Source organism: Brienomyrus brachyistius, chromosome 5 (genome assembly GCF_023856365.1).
Source record: "Brienomyrus brachyistius isolate T26 chromosome 5, BBRACH_0.4, whole genome shotgun sequence".
NCBI classification, from domain to species: Eukaryota; Metazoa; Chordata; class Actinopteri; order Osteoglossiformes; family Mormyridae; genus Brienomyrus; species Brienomyrus brachyistius.
Genome location: NC_064537.1, coordinates 19,268,832 through 19,285,918, shown reverse-complemented (window position 1 = coordinate 19,285,918; position 17,087 = coordinate 19,268,832). Strand labels below are relative to the sequence as shown.

General features: G+C 39.6%; 1 long non-coding RNA gene across 2 annotated transcripts in view; it reads right to left on the bottom strand.

The window, feature by feature from the left end:
* Positions 1-2,431, bottom strand: part of LOC125742675 (uncharacterized) — a 52,199-nt gene extending 49,768 nt beyond the window's left edge. For both annotated transcript variants that reach the window (XR_007398165.1, XR_007398166.1), the window contains exons 1-2: positions 2,188-2,431; positions 1,681-1,742 (exon numbers count right to left, since the gene is read on the bottom strand). This is a non-coding gene — a long non-coding RNA (uncharacterized LOC125742675). The remainder of the gene's footprint in view (positions 1-1,680; positions 1,743-2,187) is intronic.
* Between the last annotated feature and the right edge of the window lie 14,656 nt (positions 2,432-17,087).

Genomic DNA, 17,087 nt, shown 5'->3' with positions numbered 1-17,087 from the left:
TGGCTTTTATCAGTTATCTAACTGAAGACTTGCTAAGGCAAAAAAATAAAAAAACTCATCTCCTGTGCTTTTACAAGAAGAAAAAAAAACCCAAATATTTCTGTGTTTCTCTGCACAAAACACAAAAGCAGACGTGGTGTTTTTACAGTCAATGAAAAAAATTATGCCACTTCCTGTGTTATCAAAAAATATTAGGGGAAATGTGGTATTGTACAACTGAACACTATGCAATGCCTTTTGCAAGCAAATAATAAGCAGCAGTCAATTACTATTCTGCCTTTATCAGAAAATCATAGCGGCCTCACATATCCTCATAGCAAAGGTTGCTTTTGTTTGTTTCATAATGAACAAATCCAACATTTCAAAAAAAGTTGCAGAAAGCAAGCATTGAATCCAATATAAAACAACAGCAGTCATATAATAGATAATAGCAATGTTGAATAATCAGTTGCTGTGTCGATAAATATGTATAACAAGCTCTCCCCCTTCATGTCCACATGGATAATTAAGACAGGGAAGGCCAGGCTCTAAGGCCTGTCTCAGCAGCACAAATAACCAAGCTATAATCAGAGCTACAATGCAAATCTTTGTCTTGTTTATGGACAGATAATTGCACATGGAAATGCAGTAACGTCAGATATGGTCAGTCATTCTAGAGATGGGCGATGGGGAAAAAAGATGCTTAGCATTTTTGTTATTATCTTTATTATTATTATTAGTGTTCTTATAGAGATTATATATTATAAAGGTTTGGTGTTCCTTCTCAATCTCACGGACTGGGTCTTGTTTTAAAAGGCCAATCACAAAATGGGTTTTGGTTTCCTCTTTTAATATTCGTTATCAACATCAGGCAGCGTGCTTCCAATTTAAGCCTTAAAGTAACCTTTGTGTGGTGCTATTTCTGACAAGTGGCAGCCGGTTGTGCACCATATATTTGAACAGCAATCATGCTGTGCACACCTGAAGAGAAATTCACGCACTATGCTGGCAGGCAAACGTTTTTTTTTTTAACAGACATCTTCCTTAAACTTGTTGCAGATTCATGCATCTCTAAAATTTATCCTTGACGAGTTTAAAGTAAATGAGTCAATCAGACAAGGTTGATTTTGCAGCAAAGGTGGTCGTCAGGCTCCAGAGTCCTGAAATGAATGCTGAACAGCCAATCAGACTCAGTAAAAAAAAAAAAGTCAGTGGCAAAAACAGTTACTTCTCCAATTTGGTACCATTCAGCTTTCAGACCTGAGATGATGAGCACCTACTGCTCAGCTGGATGACACCTGATCCGGAACAGGGGGTGTGCTGCTATTGTCAGGAGATAAATTGTCTTCCTGATGAAGTCAGTTTAACACAGAAAAACCACTGAGAACTTTAAGCAGCATCTAAAAGTGTAGCCTGTCCCAAGCCTTTGCAGTTTCTCCAGCAGGACTGAAGTGCCAGGACAAATCAACTGAACACCTTTCACCTGTCAGTCCATTTCCTAACATCTATCAACCCATTTTACTCTTAGGATCTTCACCCATACTGTAGAGATCAATAGATCAAGGTTTGGTTTTCTATTGTATAACAAATACCTTTAGAGATTGTTTTAAAGAAAATGCAAAAATACCGGCACTTTGGTTCTCTGTAAAACCACTGTTTGCGTTTTTTGCCTCTTGTTTTGTTCTGGTCTGAGCTTCTTACCTCATTTTTCTCTTCTTACATCATTCCTTTACAGCTGCTGCTCTGTTCACTGGGATTCAAGGCTGAGGAGGACAAGAAGAATATCTCTAAAGGTTTAGCAAAATGTCAGACTTGTGTTCTGGATGAGACATGTGGCATCTGCTACAGAATGAAAAGCAAGTTCCCCTTCTTTGTCATACACCACGGGTGGAAATCTGTGCTGAAGTCTATTCCCCATTAGTCCATTCCCCATTAGTCCATTCCCCATTAGTCCATTCCCCATTAGTCCATTCCCCATTATAACAATAATCAGATGATTTTTATTTTCAGTTCTGGGAACTCGACTGATATTTCTGAACCGTACAATAATAATTCACCAATAAATTCCATGGATATGTTGGTCAACTACTATAATTCAGAAAAGTGAATGTAAACACTTTGAAAACAAATTACAAATACAGGAATGAACAGGACACTATATATCACACTACTGTATATGCATATACATATATTTGCATACATACATACCTACACAAATACTGTACATATAGTGTGACGTATCCTCTTCTTCGTGTCATACCCTTCTTTGCTGAGTTTTCACGAAAATAAAGACATGAAAATAAGGATCTTGACTTTTCCTGTTCTGTCTATACATCAGCTGTCCATGAGTATCTGAACTGCAGATTTAAGAAGGTTTATCCCAATGCAACGGACTGACGCATCAGTCCTATGTGCACCGCTCATGGTTAATGAAGCACGGGTAGTTCCTGACACTGTGGATGACAGGAATGATTAAAGAGATCCAGCTGAACACAAAGGAAGACAGGTCTCTGCCTGCTTTGGTTTCAGCTTTAGATCGCCCATCACCTTTTTCACAGTAATTAATTATAATTGTATATTGACATTGGACTGGCTCTCCCACCCATGCGGCCTGTTCTAACTCATGAAAATCATAATAGAAACCTCTGCTGTGTATATTATTCGGCTGCTTTATGCTTCTGCCCCTTTGAAAATAATCTATAATTGTTTTCTATGAAATACTGTTCATTCGTCCTTGTCTTAGTCTTCGTTTCAAAAGAGAAGAAACTAGAATATTACTGCCATTCATTTTCTAAATAAAACAAAATTATTTATAAAGAATTAAGTTTTTATTCCATTATGCCTCAGATATTTTAGATGTGTACAATACTGCACTTGATGTGTACAATCCTACACTGGGGATTATATCCCCAGCATGGTTTCCTGTGGTATATTACGTTGTTCTATTATGCAATATATTGTGCTCTTTAATCTTTAAGCTCATTTTACTCTATATCCCATTAAAACGCTTAGACAGAATTAAAGCATGTTGAATGAAATGTAAGGTTGAATGGCTGAATTGGTGTTACGCTTCATCATTTATTTATCCTTCTGTTTACTCAGTGAACGCCTTAAGCGAGAATGATCTGACTAATACACATAAAGACAACTGGATCAAACTGGATTCCTCCTGAAGCCCACACAGATAAGTGACCTGCTAAAGGGTACAACAGCTGTATCCCGCTAAAGATCTGATGCTCTAAGCAAGGGACCAACACACTAATTTCCCTAATTATCACTTCTGTGCAGATACATTGTCTAAATTGCTCCAATACATTCCCATATGCCTAACAGATTGGATATTGGAAAATTGGAAGCCACTTTCCAGTAATAAACAATGCAGACATGGGAATAATAAAGCGTTACCATTATGCAATTACTGACATCTACTCCAAAGCGTTTGTTAGCAGTGAATCACAAAGCTCATTTCAAACACTTAGAGATAACACAAGTTCTCATTGTGAAACTTAGATAAGGGAAAACTATTGTCATTGTAAAAAAATTAATGTAAATTATCAGTTTCTTGCTAGATTCCCTTGTTCTTCTTAGATGGAACAGGGGCTTATTATTATTACCATTATTATGATTGTTGTTGTTATTTTTTGTAATTATTATAAGGTGGCTATAAGAAGCAGATCATTTTGTTATCTTCCGTAATTTAAATGCCATGTGATTCTGCAGTATGCAACATTTGAATGCATCCTGCAGTCCTGTAACAAAAAGTAACATGATCTAAAATGTTAATTTAACACAATTATGAAGATTAATGGAAAGATTATAAATTTCGGGCGGCATGTTGGTGCAGTGGTTAGCACTGTTGTCTCACACCTCTGGGACCTGGGTCCGAGTCTCTGCCTGGGTTGCATGCGTGTGGAGTTTGCATGTTCTCCCCATGTCGTCGTGGGGTTTCCTCAGGGTACTCCGGTTTCCCCCCACAGTCCAAAAACTTGCTGAGGCTAATTGGAATTGCTACATTGCCCGTAGGTATGCATGTGTGCGTGGATGGTGTGTGAGTGTGCCCTGCAATGGGCTGGCCCCCCATCCTGGGTTGTTCTCTGCCTCGTGCCCATTGCTTCCAGGATAGGCTCTAGACCCCCTGTGACCCAGTAGGATAAGCAGTTTGTAAAATGGATGGATGGCTGTATATATATATATATATATATATATATATATATATATATATATATATATATATATATATATATATACATATAAAACATCCATTTTGTATACCCACTTATCCTATATGGGATTGAAGGGGTCCACCATATTCTATTATATGTTGTATTATACAATGTACTATAATATAGTTGTGGAGATATTCTGTACATAGAAAACATTTTAGGAAGTCCAGCTGTTTAAGAGACACCAAATCGGTTATTTGTGACTCCCTTTGGATAATATATCTTGAAGGACGAATTTCAGAATTTTACGATAACATGTTCCCAACTTCCCAGAGACATAGTTCCAACTACAAAAACAAAAGAACGGCCTAATTTACATGAAGGTGACAGATGGCAGTTTATTCGATCAGTTATGATTTTATGCCACGATTGTAACAGAGGGACATGAGTGCCTCCATTATTGTTTAATTTCCCCCAAATAGCCTGCAAATGAAGATGCTTCTAACATGTTAATTAAACAGCCCATATTGTTTGCTTACAGCTCTTTCCAACCTGGAGAAAATGCAAATGAACACTGATGGTGATTTCGAAATAGCTGCAGGGGCATATGAAATAATCAGCATTATCTACATGCTGGCATTGGAAGACGACGCGGTGAGGAGTGATAAAATTAACTCTAGGTGTTAAAACTATTGACAGCCTCATTTGCAAATTAACAGGTTGGGAAAATATTGAATTTCACAAGAAACCTATCAGGATTTGTACGCCATCTGTGCGAAATATATATATGTATATGTATGTGTGCATATACAGTACTGTACAATTTTAATTCAAATTATTATTCCTTAATTATAGCATAATCAGAAAGAAATGAAGGAGACCAAACCTGAAATTATATTAAAACTAGGAACATCATCCTTTTCCTGTACTGTGGGCGGGGGGTAACAGTGGCTGCATTGCTTGATACTATTAGCTAATAACAAGTTTCTGTTCCTGAGGAGACAATCCACAACATAAAGAAAACTCTGTCTATGTCCTCAAGATGCCTACACAAATGTGCACCATTTCCTAGTGCTGACTAACCTCTCCTACTTACTGTCTCTTCTTCAGTTGTTTATTCTCATAACCATAAATCTCCACATTTCCCATCCATGCTCACACCCATGACAAACTCCTAGCATCTTTCCTTTACCAAAACAGGTGACCTCTCTGTCCTCATGCTCTGCAATGCAATGATGCAGACACCATCCTTTTTGGTTGATGTGCCTACAAATGAACACTTGAATAATAAGCTACCTTCTTTATCCATCCCATCGAATACCACCTCTTCATCAAATCATATCTTGAACTCATACATAGATTCCACACCTATCTGCAATTAAAGTTGAATAGAAGAGTCATGAATATTTTCTCATGTTATATGTTTAAATTTCACCTTTACATGTGTGGTGTCCCAGCTGATTATACTTGACCGAAGTGCAGAATTGTCGGTCAACAGAAGCTGTGTTCCTGCAGTCTATCCACTTGAAACTCAACAGTAACATCCATCTACTCATCCATTTTCTAAACCGCTTAACCTGCTGGGTTGTGGGGGGTCCAGAGCCTATCCCGGAAGCAATGGGCACGAGACAGGGAACAACCCAGGATGGGGGGGCCAGCCCATCGCAGGGCAAACTCACACACCATTCACACATACATGCACACCTATGGGCAATTTAGCAACTCCAATGAGCCTCAGCATATCTTTGGACTGTGGGGGGAAACCGGAGTACCCGGAGGAAACCCCACAACGACATGAGAACATGCAAACTCCACACATATGTGACCCAGGCGGAGACTCGAACCCGGGTCCCAGAGGTGTGAGGCAACAGTGCTAACCACTGCACCACCATGCCACCCCTCCACAGTTACATGCCATTTTATAATTAATATATAAGTATAACACTGAATAGTGTTTCAGGGAGAATTTTTAAGGGCATGGTGAAACAAAATAAGCACGACAAATACAAATAATGTATTCAGCTCTGGTAATTGTTTCGCTGAGAGATATTAAGAAATATTTAATGAGTAACTTTCACATACGAAGATAAAGGACTAGAACATGATGTTCATCACTGTTTGGGCTTAAGGAACTTTGATCGTAAAACTGAAATTGAAAACTGAAATGAATGAAATGCCTCTTGCTACGGCTCAGTTTATGACAGTGACTCATGTTTCATACACTGAATTTCTGGCAATTTCATGCATTAATGTAGCTACAGTATTTTAGAGGGAAGACCAGAACCCCAGAAACTCTGTGTGATTCTGGTTTTATGATGTAAGAATTATTTAGTTATTGTACAATTAAGCATCATTTCTTACATGGAGATAATACATTTTTATGGTGACAGTAATGTTATGTTATTTTTACTGCATAAATTCCTGTATATATGTTACACAGATGTACAGAAAAGTACATAATATCCAGTCACACTGTATATTCATTATTTAGGTTGATTTTGTCTTTGAAAATATAACACTTCAGCTGAAATAGTTCACACTTTGAAGTTTGCACAGAATTCTGTTCAGTATGCCTGTCACTGCAGGTTTAGCTTGGCTTCTGTCACTGACCGCATGTGTAACTCAGCTGGATTTTATTTAGCAGTCCTCTGTTAATACCCACTGGATCACTGCCTCCTGCAGACTTGGAAGGGACCTGCCTGTTATCCAAGCTTATGCCAGGCTTCTAATCAGCGCTTACTCTCCTGCCCTACAATGCGTAAAACGACCTGAGTCGATTGAAATGGATTCGATATCCCAAATCAGGGGAAAACAAAAGGGCATTCAAGCCGACTGTATTTCAGATGCGGAGCTGGTGAGAGGCACAGAAAGGCTGCAAGCCTCAGCTTAGGTTTTTGCATTTCCATAGCAATCAATCACCAGCCTTGTGCCCGCATCTGCTTCTGAAACCCTGCACAGACTGGACTAATCCGCTTGTTAGGACTTGATGAAGGGTCAGACAGGTGGTCAGGGCAGTTTCAGGGAAGAGGTGGAAGTGTATAGTCTTCGTGATGATTTAGGGTACGACCACAACCTTTTGGGCTTTGTTGTCTTATGTTTGCTTGGGTATTTTTAGTTGGTGTTATGTTCACCTTATACCTTATACCTACTCACATGACAGGGCTCTGCCCTTCAACCAGCCACATTTGTAATAACAATAGATGTTAACATACAAAAAGAGGATGTCAGCTCTGGTCCTCCAGTGAACGTTGTGTAACATCAGAGACATCAAAGTGTAGGGTGATCAGAAGGTTGGTTTATAAGGCACATGGTACCGTTTATTAGACCCCCAGAGTGCAGCCTTACAATGCATAATGGAATCTAGAGGCTCATTACAGCTCATGAGGCTTCCTCCACCAGCCTCTGCTGACAGCTGTGTGCACTGTGGCACAGCGAGATTCACTGCACCATCTTGGCTCTGGCTTCTGTTGCCTTTTATGCTTGCAGGTGTGGATGCTTTGTGGAAAAGCACCTCAGCCAGAGCCAGACCCACTAATAAGAGAATGTAACACCTCGGGTTCTTCGAGTGATGAACTGATCCGCGGGACGCAGTCATGGGATGCAGGAACAAGAAACGAAAACGAAACAACATGCGACAGAACTACTTACCTTCTGACTTAAACGCACAGGTAGGAAAAGCTATAAATGCTGGACCATTGATTCCAGTCACTCTCAATTAACACACAGTAACCTTTTTATAATCCTGAATAATGAATCACAGCTCAGAAGACGGGCCTGTCCCCAGAGTTTGCCCCTCCCTGAAACATCCACACCCTCCTCAAGTTTCATCAGGAGACAGATTTGTGTTGGTGGAGCAATGAAGGAGCACAGCAGGACCAGGTGGAGGAAGACAGTAGGCAGATGTTTCCTTCTTGCCTCCTTGCTTGGTGTCTTACAGACAGTAAACTTCACTTCCAGGTCTGTTAAAGCTGAAGCTGGATAATGAAATATATCGAACGAACGGGTCTTCTTCTTTAAAGAGTGCCTGTCAGATAATAAAATTCTGGCAACCAATCCAACATTTAAAGAATAACAGTCAGCTTTGCAGGCCTCCCAGGTTCAGAAGATTGATGATAAGCTAAAGGGAAGTTAGCTGTGTAGTTACCCTCTCGCAAACGATGGACAAATTATCTGACCTTTAAAAGATTCTCTTTACAGGTACCTGCAGAGGAAGGCTAGTGGGTTTTGGTTGAATAATCGCTCATTATTCTTGATTAATGGCCTCACCGTCAGGATTAATCAATCAATTTTTATTATAGAACATTTTTACAAGTGGCTTGTCTCACAGCTTGTGACAGAAAACATTTCCTAGCGGGATTTTAAAAAGAAAAGAAACAGAGACAATTCATGAAAACTGGAAGATTCTCCGCTGACCCCGTAACAAGCCGTAATGTAAAACTTCACAAAAGTAGTTCAACATAAAAATTGATGGTACATGTGCATCGTTTCGCACTGAGAGGTCAGTGTGGCTTTTCTGACAGGATGGTCACTGCGGATGTGAGGACTACCCATGGTGGGAAGGTGCTGCTGGGGGTTAAGCTGCTGAGTGCTCATTGATCAGGTGACACATCATGAAAGGAAAAGAGTGAAAGACGGAGTGAAAGCGAGCTGGGGAGCAAGAACTGCGAAACAAAATAGCTACAGGTTTAACTGACGGCATTCATGACAGTCCACAGATGGACTGTGGCTATGAAGACGACCAAACACCTTAAACACGACTAGGAACGGGACAGATAAAAATGGATAGTAGGTCTGGTACGGCGTATATATGGTTTCAGGAAAGGTATTTTTGTAACCAAATAAAATATCTCTGTTCTTATGGACGGAAAAAATAAACGAGGAAGTACAAGCAATCCCATTTAAGCTTGATAATTTCACAGATAACCACTGAAATGCTGCTAAAACTGCAAGAAAAAAAATATGATTCCATTATTACCACATGTAAGCCTTGCTTGATTTTAATACACCTGAGCATTATGCACATAAAAATGAAATTAATTATAGTGTGTATAAATGGCAGCACATACCAGAGGTCCCTGTTATAAGCTGTTAGTGTTCATTGTGAAGTCATAACTTTAACAGCATACGGCTGATTATATGGGGCAACGTTTAAATGGAAGGAACTAAATAGGTTTAAATGGACCAAAGTGACTCAGTGTGGCCTTACTCTCCATGAGGCATAATGGACAGAGTGCTGATGACCTGCGGTGACACTATGGCTAATCCTGTGGCCTGCAACCATCAGAGCTGAGGGCTAACTTCTCTGTTTGTGTGGATTTTCTCTGGATCCGATGCTTTCTCTCCCAGAATGAAGATATAAGTGCAGATGGACTGGTGCCTATAATCTGTTTTGTAATGTATCGCTGAGTGTGTGAATGTGACCCATGATGGAATGACATCCCATCCTCTCTCATGTTCCAGGGCTTCCTGAGATCTATGGGCTCCAGGGTAGCTGAGGTCCAGGATAAGCAGCTGTACTGTGACCAAGGATAAGCAGTAATTGGATAAGCAGTTATGGAGAATGTTTGGATGCTGGTGATATTTTATGGCTTAAGCTTACACACTTATGTCACTTATGTCAGTGTCACGCCTTCTCAGACGGAATATTTTCCTGCATGGAATCTCCAGCCATTCACCACACCTGAATACTGATGAACTCTTCTGGTCCCAGATTACATGCACCTGTGCCACATCCCTTACTTACACAGAATGTGGGTTGACTTTTGGTTTCGCTGGCGCTTGTCCTCTTAGCTTGTTCCTCATTTTTGACCTTGGATTCTCTCCCCGCACTCTATTTGCACCTGATCTTACTGCTCCTGGCTTTCAACCTTGAACTTGGATAATGTTTTGCCTTTTGGAATTAATCTCAGCACCAGGACCCATCCCGTGAGTTTCTCGTCTCCGTGACAGTCATCAAATATAATCCACAATATTGTCATCGGCGTCATCAAAAATCCAATCACACCGACAACAATTCCAGAATGAGTGCAAGAGAGTGCAGGATTGAGCGCAATCATAGGGACTGATCACCGGCACAGTGCTGACAGGTGCCTTAATTAATGTCAACCCTGATTGCACCTGGCATTTCCCTAGCAGGTAGAACAGCACTGGATTCTACAGAGAAACTAGAAGCGAGTTATACATGTATGAATAATACGCTTCACTACATTATTTTTAATTTATGGGAACGTTGTACATTGATCCTTAACCTGTAAATTTCTTTAAGAGTAAATAAAACTTACAAAATGTCACTTTTATGGATTTTCTGTAAACCATGTAACACTACAAGAATCAGCAGCCTTGCACTTGCTGTCAGGACAATCATCGGTGATATGGGAGTTTGGGATTTAGGTCTAGCAGAAGGCAGAAATATATACAGATTTTGTATAAGGACTTTTTTTTGTAAGAAAATCGGCTTTTATATATTAACAGTGCCCTGCGTTTCCAAGAAAAGGCTCTGGGCGCATTGTAATCCTTTCACTGTCCAGAAGTAGAAGTCGTTATGATAATGTTACCGCATGTAGTAGAATGAATGGAATGGTAAGTTGACAAATAATTTGTTTATGTTGGTAATACTGTATATACATATCTAATGCACATTAAAAGAAAACGTAAGATTCTGAATGAACACAAAAGTATTTTTGACAAAAGTTCATAAGAATATGCAATAAAAAAATGTCGGGGTTGCATCGTAAATCGATTTGGTGCTGCAAGCCCTGAGGGCTACAATTTCACGACTATAAAAGTAGAAACTTTTAAATTGAAAATGCATTTACATGAATTCTCTAACATTTACCTTTTAATGATAAGCAGTATATATATATATATATATATATATATATATATATATATATATATATATATATATATATATATATATATATACACACATAGTGTCCACACTGGAACATCACGTCCAAACTGGCCATAACAAATAATCAGGGCCATAATCCTCAGGGAATATTGCCTTTTCCTCTGGTGTGTAATACTTCTTTTTCCATTTTACCTCACTATATTCATAGCAATAACAAATATCTAATAAAAACACATACAATTTCTGTTGTTGATTTACAAGTATCAGCTGGTACATACACACAGACACGAAACACTGGTAGTACAGTGCAACCTTCATTGTAAAAATAAATGTTTGTTTTTTCTTGTCAAAACCAAAACAATACACTTTTTTCCTGCGAAGCAGATTATTGACAGCATCCCATTACGTTACCAGGAAACAGGATGCATTGTGCCTACACTGGACTGTCAAACACTAGTTCCATTTCTGTTTTGATTCAGTTTATCCCAGTGGGTACATGGTAACATCCATTGTTCACTTTTTCAGAGAATGCCTGTGCTTTTACTGTGCTCATTCACCATTTCCCATTCACAGTCGGTATTTTGGCATTTTCATTGAACTGCCTGCAAAACTAATTCCATTTGACGAAATTTTTTCCCCTAATCCTGCATCACCTGCCTCGCTTAATATCATCGTAGGTCAGAATAATGTATAGGGAAATGTTCAGGGTACTGACTTATGGCTTGATTTCCTTATCATTGTTTATTATTGAATACTTGTTTTAAGTGAATTTTGTGTTCAATTTAAAGGCTATAATTAATCAGGGAAATTTAAAAATGCGATAACAGTTAGGGCACAGGCAAATTAGCCAGCTGCCTAGGGTCCGATCCATACAAAGGGGTCCAGCCAGAGTAAAAAAAAAAATATATATATATATATATATATATATTATATACATCGTCAGCTCTAGCTATAGGCAGAATAGACAATAGCCTATGGCCCCCAAATTACCTGCATTGCAGGCAAGTGAAATGATCATCAGTTTTCTTTGTAAGGGAGCCAAATCAGGGGGGATGAGTGGCTCAGCAGGCTAAGCCTCTGGGCCTCTGATCAGACAATTGCTGGTTTGAGCCCCAGCCTTGGCAGGACAGTCACATGGTCCATGAGCAAGACCCTTAACCCTTCCAGTTTCAGGGCCACTGCACACTGGCTGTCTCTGCACTGTGACCTAAGCTATGGCAAGGAGATGGGGCATAAAAAAAAGGTCATACTAAGACTTTGGTTTGTTGACTTTGGACTTGGCTTGCAACTTAAAAGTCAATGACTTCTTCCCATTTCTGCATTTTACCATCATGCTGGAAAGAGCACCATTCATTCTCCAAAGACAATATTCACACCGCAAAAATAAAATTCCCCAAACATTTTGACACCCTCTAAACATCTAGACAAGAAGGTGGGATAAAATAAAAATCCTCTGTTTCATCGCAAACCCTAATGGTCAAATTCCACGTTCACCTTCTGGTACCAGAGCAAAGGAAACAGAGACTATACCGGTAACAACAATCAAGCCCAGCCAACCAGGCATATTCACATGGACACACATGCACTTGACTTTGAGTCATTTTAACCCTTTGGTGAATGTTTACAGATGCACTGAACAGCTGTGCCTGTTCAGGCCAGTTCTCCTGGTGAGGGTCACAGGAGAAGCACACCAAGCCGGTCACCAGACCTCTCTTTCTTTCAGCTCCTTCTGGGGCATCCCCAGGCTTTCCCAGGCCAGCTGGGAGATGTAATTCCCCCAGCTTGGATCAGCCCAACTAGTCAACCTACACTAGTGCCTGTGGGAACAGATAGCAAAGCACTCGTGGGATATTTTAGAAGCACTCAAAGGTGTAATGCCTGTCCTTTTTTATATAGAGAGCAACAGTTTAAGATAGCAAAGGAGGAAAAAAAAAATATCACAGAAGATACCTAAAAATACAGCTTTACAATGAGTGATATACATCCAATGGTGTGTAAAATATCCAGTCTTTTCACATGCAGAATCAGGTAGGACTGGAACTGGTGAGAAGGGCTGAACTAGCGCTGCTGCTCATCTCCTGCAGGGCTTGGCTGCGTTGAACCTCATTTTGATAAATGCGCATTATTATGGGTTCAAAAACCTCACCATTGAAAGAATGGTTAATACAGTCAGGCCAGTGCAGTAGATGGATAATTTATAAGCGTAATTAGAATAGCAGTCTGAGGCTGTGAATGACTTGAAGAGGCTGCATATGCAGCATTGCACAGACATCTGCCAGAAGGGAGATGAGATTATCTTGGCAGGAAATAAGTAGGCCAGATAAAACTTGGCTGTGCTTGACCCAATTAGAAAAGGCCACACGAAAGAACAAGTTTAAATTAGGGTGAGGAGAAAGTAAAGTTAAAATGGTACATCAACAGCATTCCTCTTCGATTTGTATCGTCTGCTGTGCCGTTCGTTCCTGGTTGATATTGTACGGTTTGTGTTTAAGTCTCTGTGAAAATGAATGGCCATTGATCTATGATTTGGTATTTTACTGCATTTCAACATTGTTATGCATTGTGAAACTTGTCATTCTGGCTGAAACTACTAACTTTCCAAATTATATAATTCAGAAACAGAAGTGCTTTTTATAATCATCGGTGGAGTTTACAGTTCAGACAACAATTGCCCTCTGTGATACGGTTAGTTAAATGTTCTCATGGTTTCCCTGCATTCAAGTATATTTGAGGTGTGTGCATTGCTGGCATATCATACTTATATGATAACTTATAATTATAATACTTATAATTTGTATTCAAACAATGCAATTAAATAATCGTATTGTAATTATTATAATTATTTTATTGCAATTAAATAAATGACGACCCATGAGTCACCTGACAGAATTATGCAAAGCATTAGACTTACATCGGTTTATATAGGCAGATATTTTCACTCATTCATTTCAAGTACCTCAAAACGAGGGTAGCATCAGGTGCTGGGCTGGGTCTCGGCTCGTCTCACCGCCTCTGCTGTGCTCCCACCAAGCCATTATTCCCAGTACGGGCATAGCAAGGAATCCTGGGCCCCCTCTCAACATGTCACCTTGGGGCCTTTCTTTATATTTTGACTTTGGGGTGGGATCTCCTCACTAGATCAGTAGACTCTGGGCTCCCTCCAGGTCAGAGCTCAGGAAAACATACGCCCCTGTTTCCCATCTGCCTGAAGGTAATGCCTCTGTGGTTCATGACCGCTGAAATTCGCCATTTCTGCAACGTTTTACTTCAACGCATAAGCAAGCTATATTTTCTACAAGTTTACATAAGATAGTGAAAACAAAGAGGACTGATTAAAACATAATAGGAAGAGGTACTGTTCCTTTCAACATGTTTTCTATATCTTCCATGCAAGAAAGACCTTGCTTATGTATAATTAATTAAATCTGTAATCTCTCTATAGAGGCACGACTATGCACAAGACAACAATAAATGAAATCAGTCAGGCTGATTCCTTAATTAATCCTGAATCAGGCTTTGTGTTCTATGAATGTAAAATGTGCGTCCGTTGATGTTTGTGGGAAAAGTGAACAAAAATGATAAATGTTAGCATCTGTAGTTTTATTCAACTTTTATTAAGGCAGCATTAATAGTTACTGTGGTTCAGTGTTCAAGTGTGACACCCGTTGTTTTAATGCATTTGTAAAAGAAAGATAAGGGCTGTTTTAGTCAAAATTCAAGGGTCAAAGGTTGTCTGAGTCTCTGTCTAGTGACCACAGACCTGCTGAGATAAGAAGCAGCATCTTTAAATAAACCTGAAAATTATCCCCACTCAATGAAAAACCAATGTACACCAACAACAGCTGTGTTGCTGAGGGTATTGATTTCCAAGCGTTTCACATGGGAAACTGCATATCTGTTTTAAGGTTACATAACTGTTGAATTAAAAATGGTTATAGACTTATAAAAGTGATTCTTCGGTGACTACAATAGCTTAACCGTGGCACTGCCTTCATTGTTTCTAAACTAAAATAATTAACCATCCTTATGCATGGAAATGCATATCAATATGCTAATTTAATAGCAGTTAATTGCAGTATCTAATTTTATTGATGGCAATAATCGTCTTAATCCAAATATGAAACTACCATCACAAATAATACTATTACAACACTAATAGGAAATTATCAGCCCAAGTAACATTACAATATGTAATTATGCATTTTATGTCAATAGACTACCATATTTATATTACATGTTTAACATTTGAATTCTTGAGTTGGACTACACTTTTATACAAAGTCTGGACTGAGAGAACTACCAGCCATTTGTACAGGGTTATAATGAGCCCAAGGCTTATCCCAAGACACGCTGGGTAGGAGAACATCTGGAATGGGATGCTAATCCATCACAGGGTACATATACTCACACCGGCTCACCAACTGCTTATTTTTGGACTGAGGCGGGAAACTGGAGTACCCAGTGGAAACCCACGCAACACAGGCAAAGCATACAAACTCCACACACGCAGAGCGGTCCTTGGGGGGCCTTATCTGGTGTCACGGTATACCGACACATGGATGGTGACAATGAAACCCACTTGACCTGACTTGTTCCTGCCTTGATTTGACTTTGCTTGCCTTAGCTTGTATAAGCTCAATTCCCCGTGGTTCTCGCTCCAGCCTCCTGCGCTAACAAAGGACAGAGATATTTTATCGTGGGCATAGCTGGGTGTGATTGATTTGCTTGAGCTTGTCTTGGTTGTACCCACTGGCCCATATGAAGCACATACTGCATATTCACCTTCTCCCACTTGTGTAGAAGTGCACATATCACCGTGTCTCAGTAGGCATGCCGGTTTTTACCAGACGATGACTGAGAAAACATCTTCCGACAAAATTCACCAGTAGGTGGGCAGAGGAAAGTCCAATTTTGGGATTTACCACAGTACTGGCTTAAAGAAAACTGCTTAAAATGCCTCAGTCATTAAAAGGTTATTGGAATTTTAACCATGATTTTTTTTGTGTATATATAATACCCCTGGCAGAAAAAAAGAAACATTTGATTCTGTTTAAAAGAGAAAGGTTATAGAGAATGGAATGATTAAACGACGGATTATAAGGTATGGTTCTGAATCCTAAAGCTTATCCCTATCTTCTAAGCATTAGGAAATACTACAGGAAATACTATATTAATGGCGTTTCAAGCATCAAGCTCACAAAAGTAATACATACGACTGGATTAAATAACAGTGCTTGCTCAATGAAAACATTTGAAGGTGTGTCTACAGTGACCCAAAGAAAAATTGGGTTTAGAATAATATTTAAACCATTAAAAATACATTAATCCAAATTAATATCTGGTTCATAGACTGACCATTGTACTCACATACCTGGTATTATCCAGGTGTTAGATCAGCTAATTACTTCCCTTTTATGATAACCATACATTAGGTTATTAGGTAAATATTGTGCAAAGCATGTCTGTGGTCTTATCGAATCCATCAGTCTGTAATGCCATATTGATATTTTTGCATAACTACTGGCCTAAAAAAATGTGTTAGATTAGGTTAGGCTAGATAGCTATTTCTGCAGTGTTTATACAGCAACGCAGATGAACTAGGATTTCATTGAAGTGAGGTCCCAGATCATTGTAGGGAAAACAATTAAATAATATGATTTAAAAGAGATATTTTACAGGTTTAGTAGGTAAATGACTTAGCGACAACTTTAATGCTTTATTTGGGTTGGCTTAGCTCGTTAGAGGTGCAGTGGTTAGCACTGTTGCCTCACACCTCTGGGACCCGGGTTCGAGTCTCCGCCTGGGTTACATGTGTGTGGAGTTTGCATGTTCTCCCCATGTCGTCGTGGAGTTTCCTCCGGGTACTCCGGTTTCCCCCCACAGTCCAAAAACATGCTGAGGCTAATTGGAGTTGCTACATTGCCCGTAGGTGTGCATGCGTGAGTGAATGGTGTGTGAGTGTGCCCTGCGATGGGCTGGCCCCCCATCCTGGGTTGTTCCCTGCCTCATGCCCATTGCTTCCAGGATAGGCTCCGGACCCCCCGCGACCCAGTTGGATAAGCGGTTTGGAAAATGGATGGATTTATGTTAAA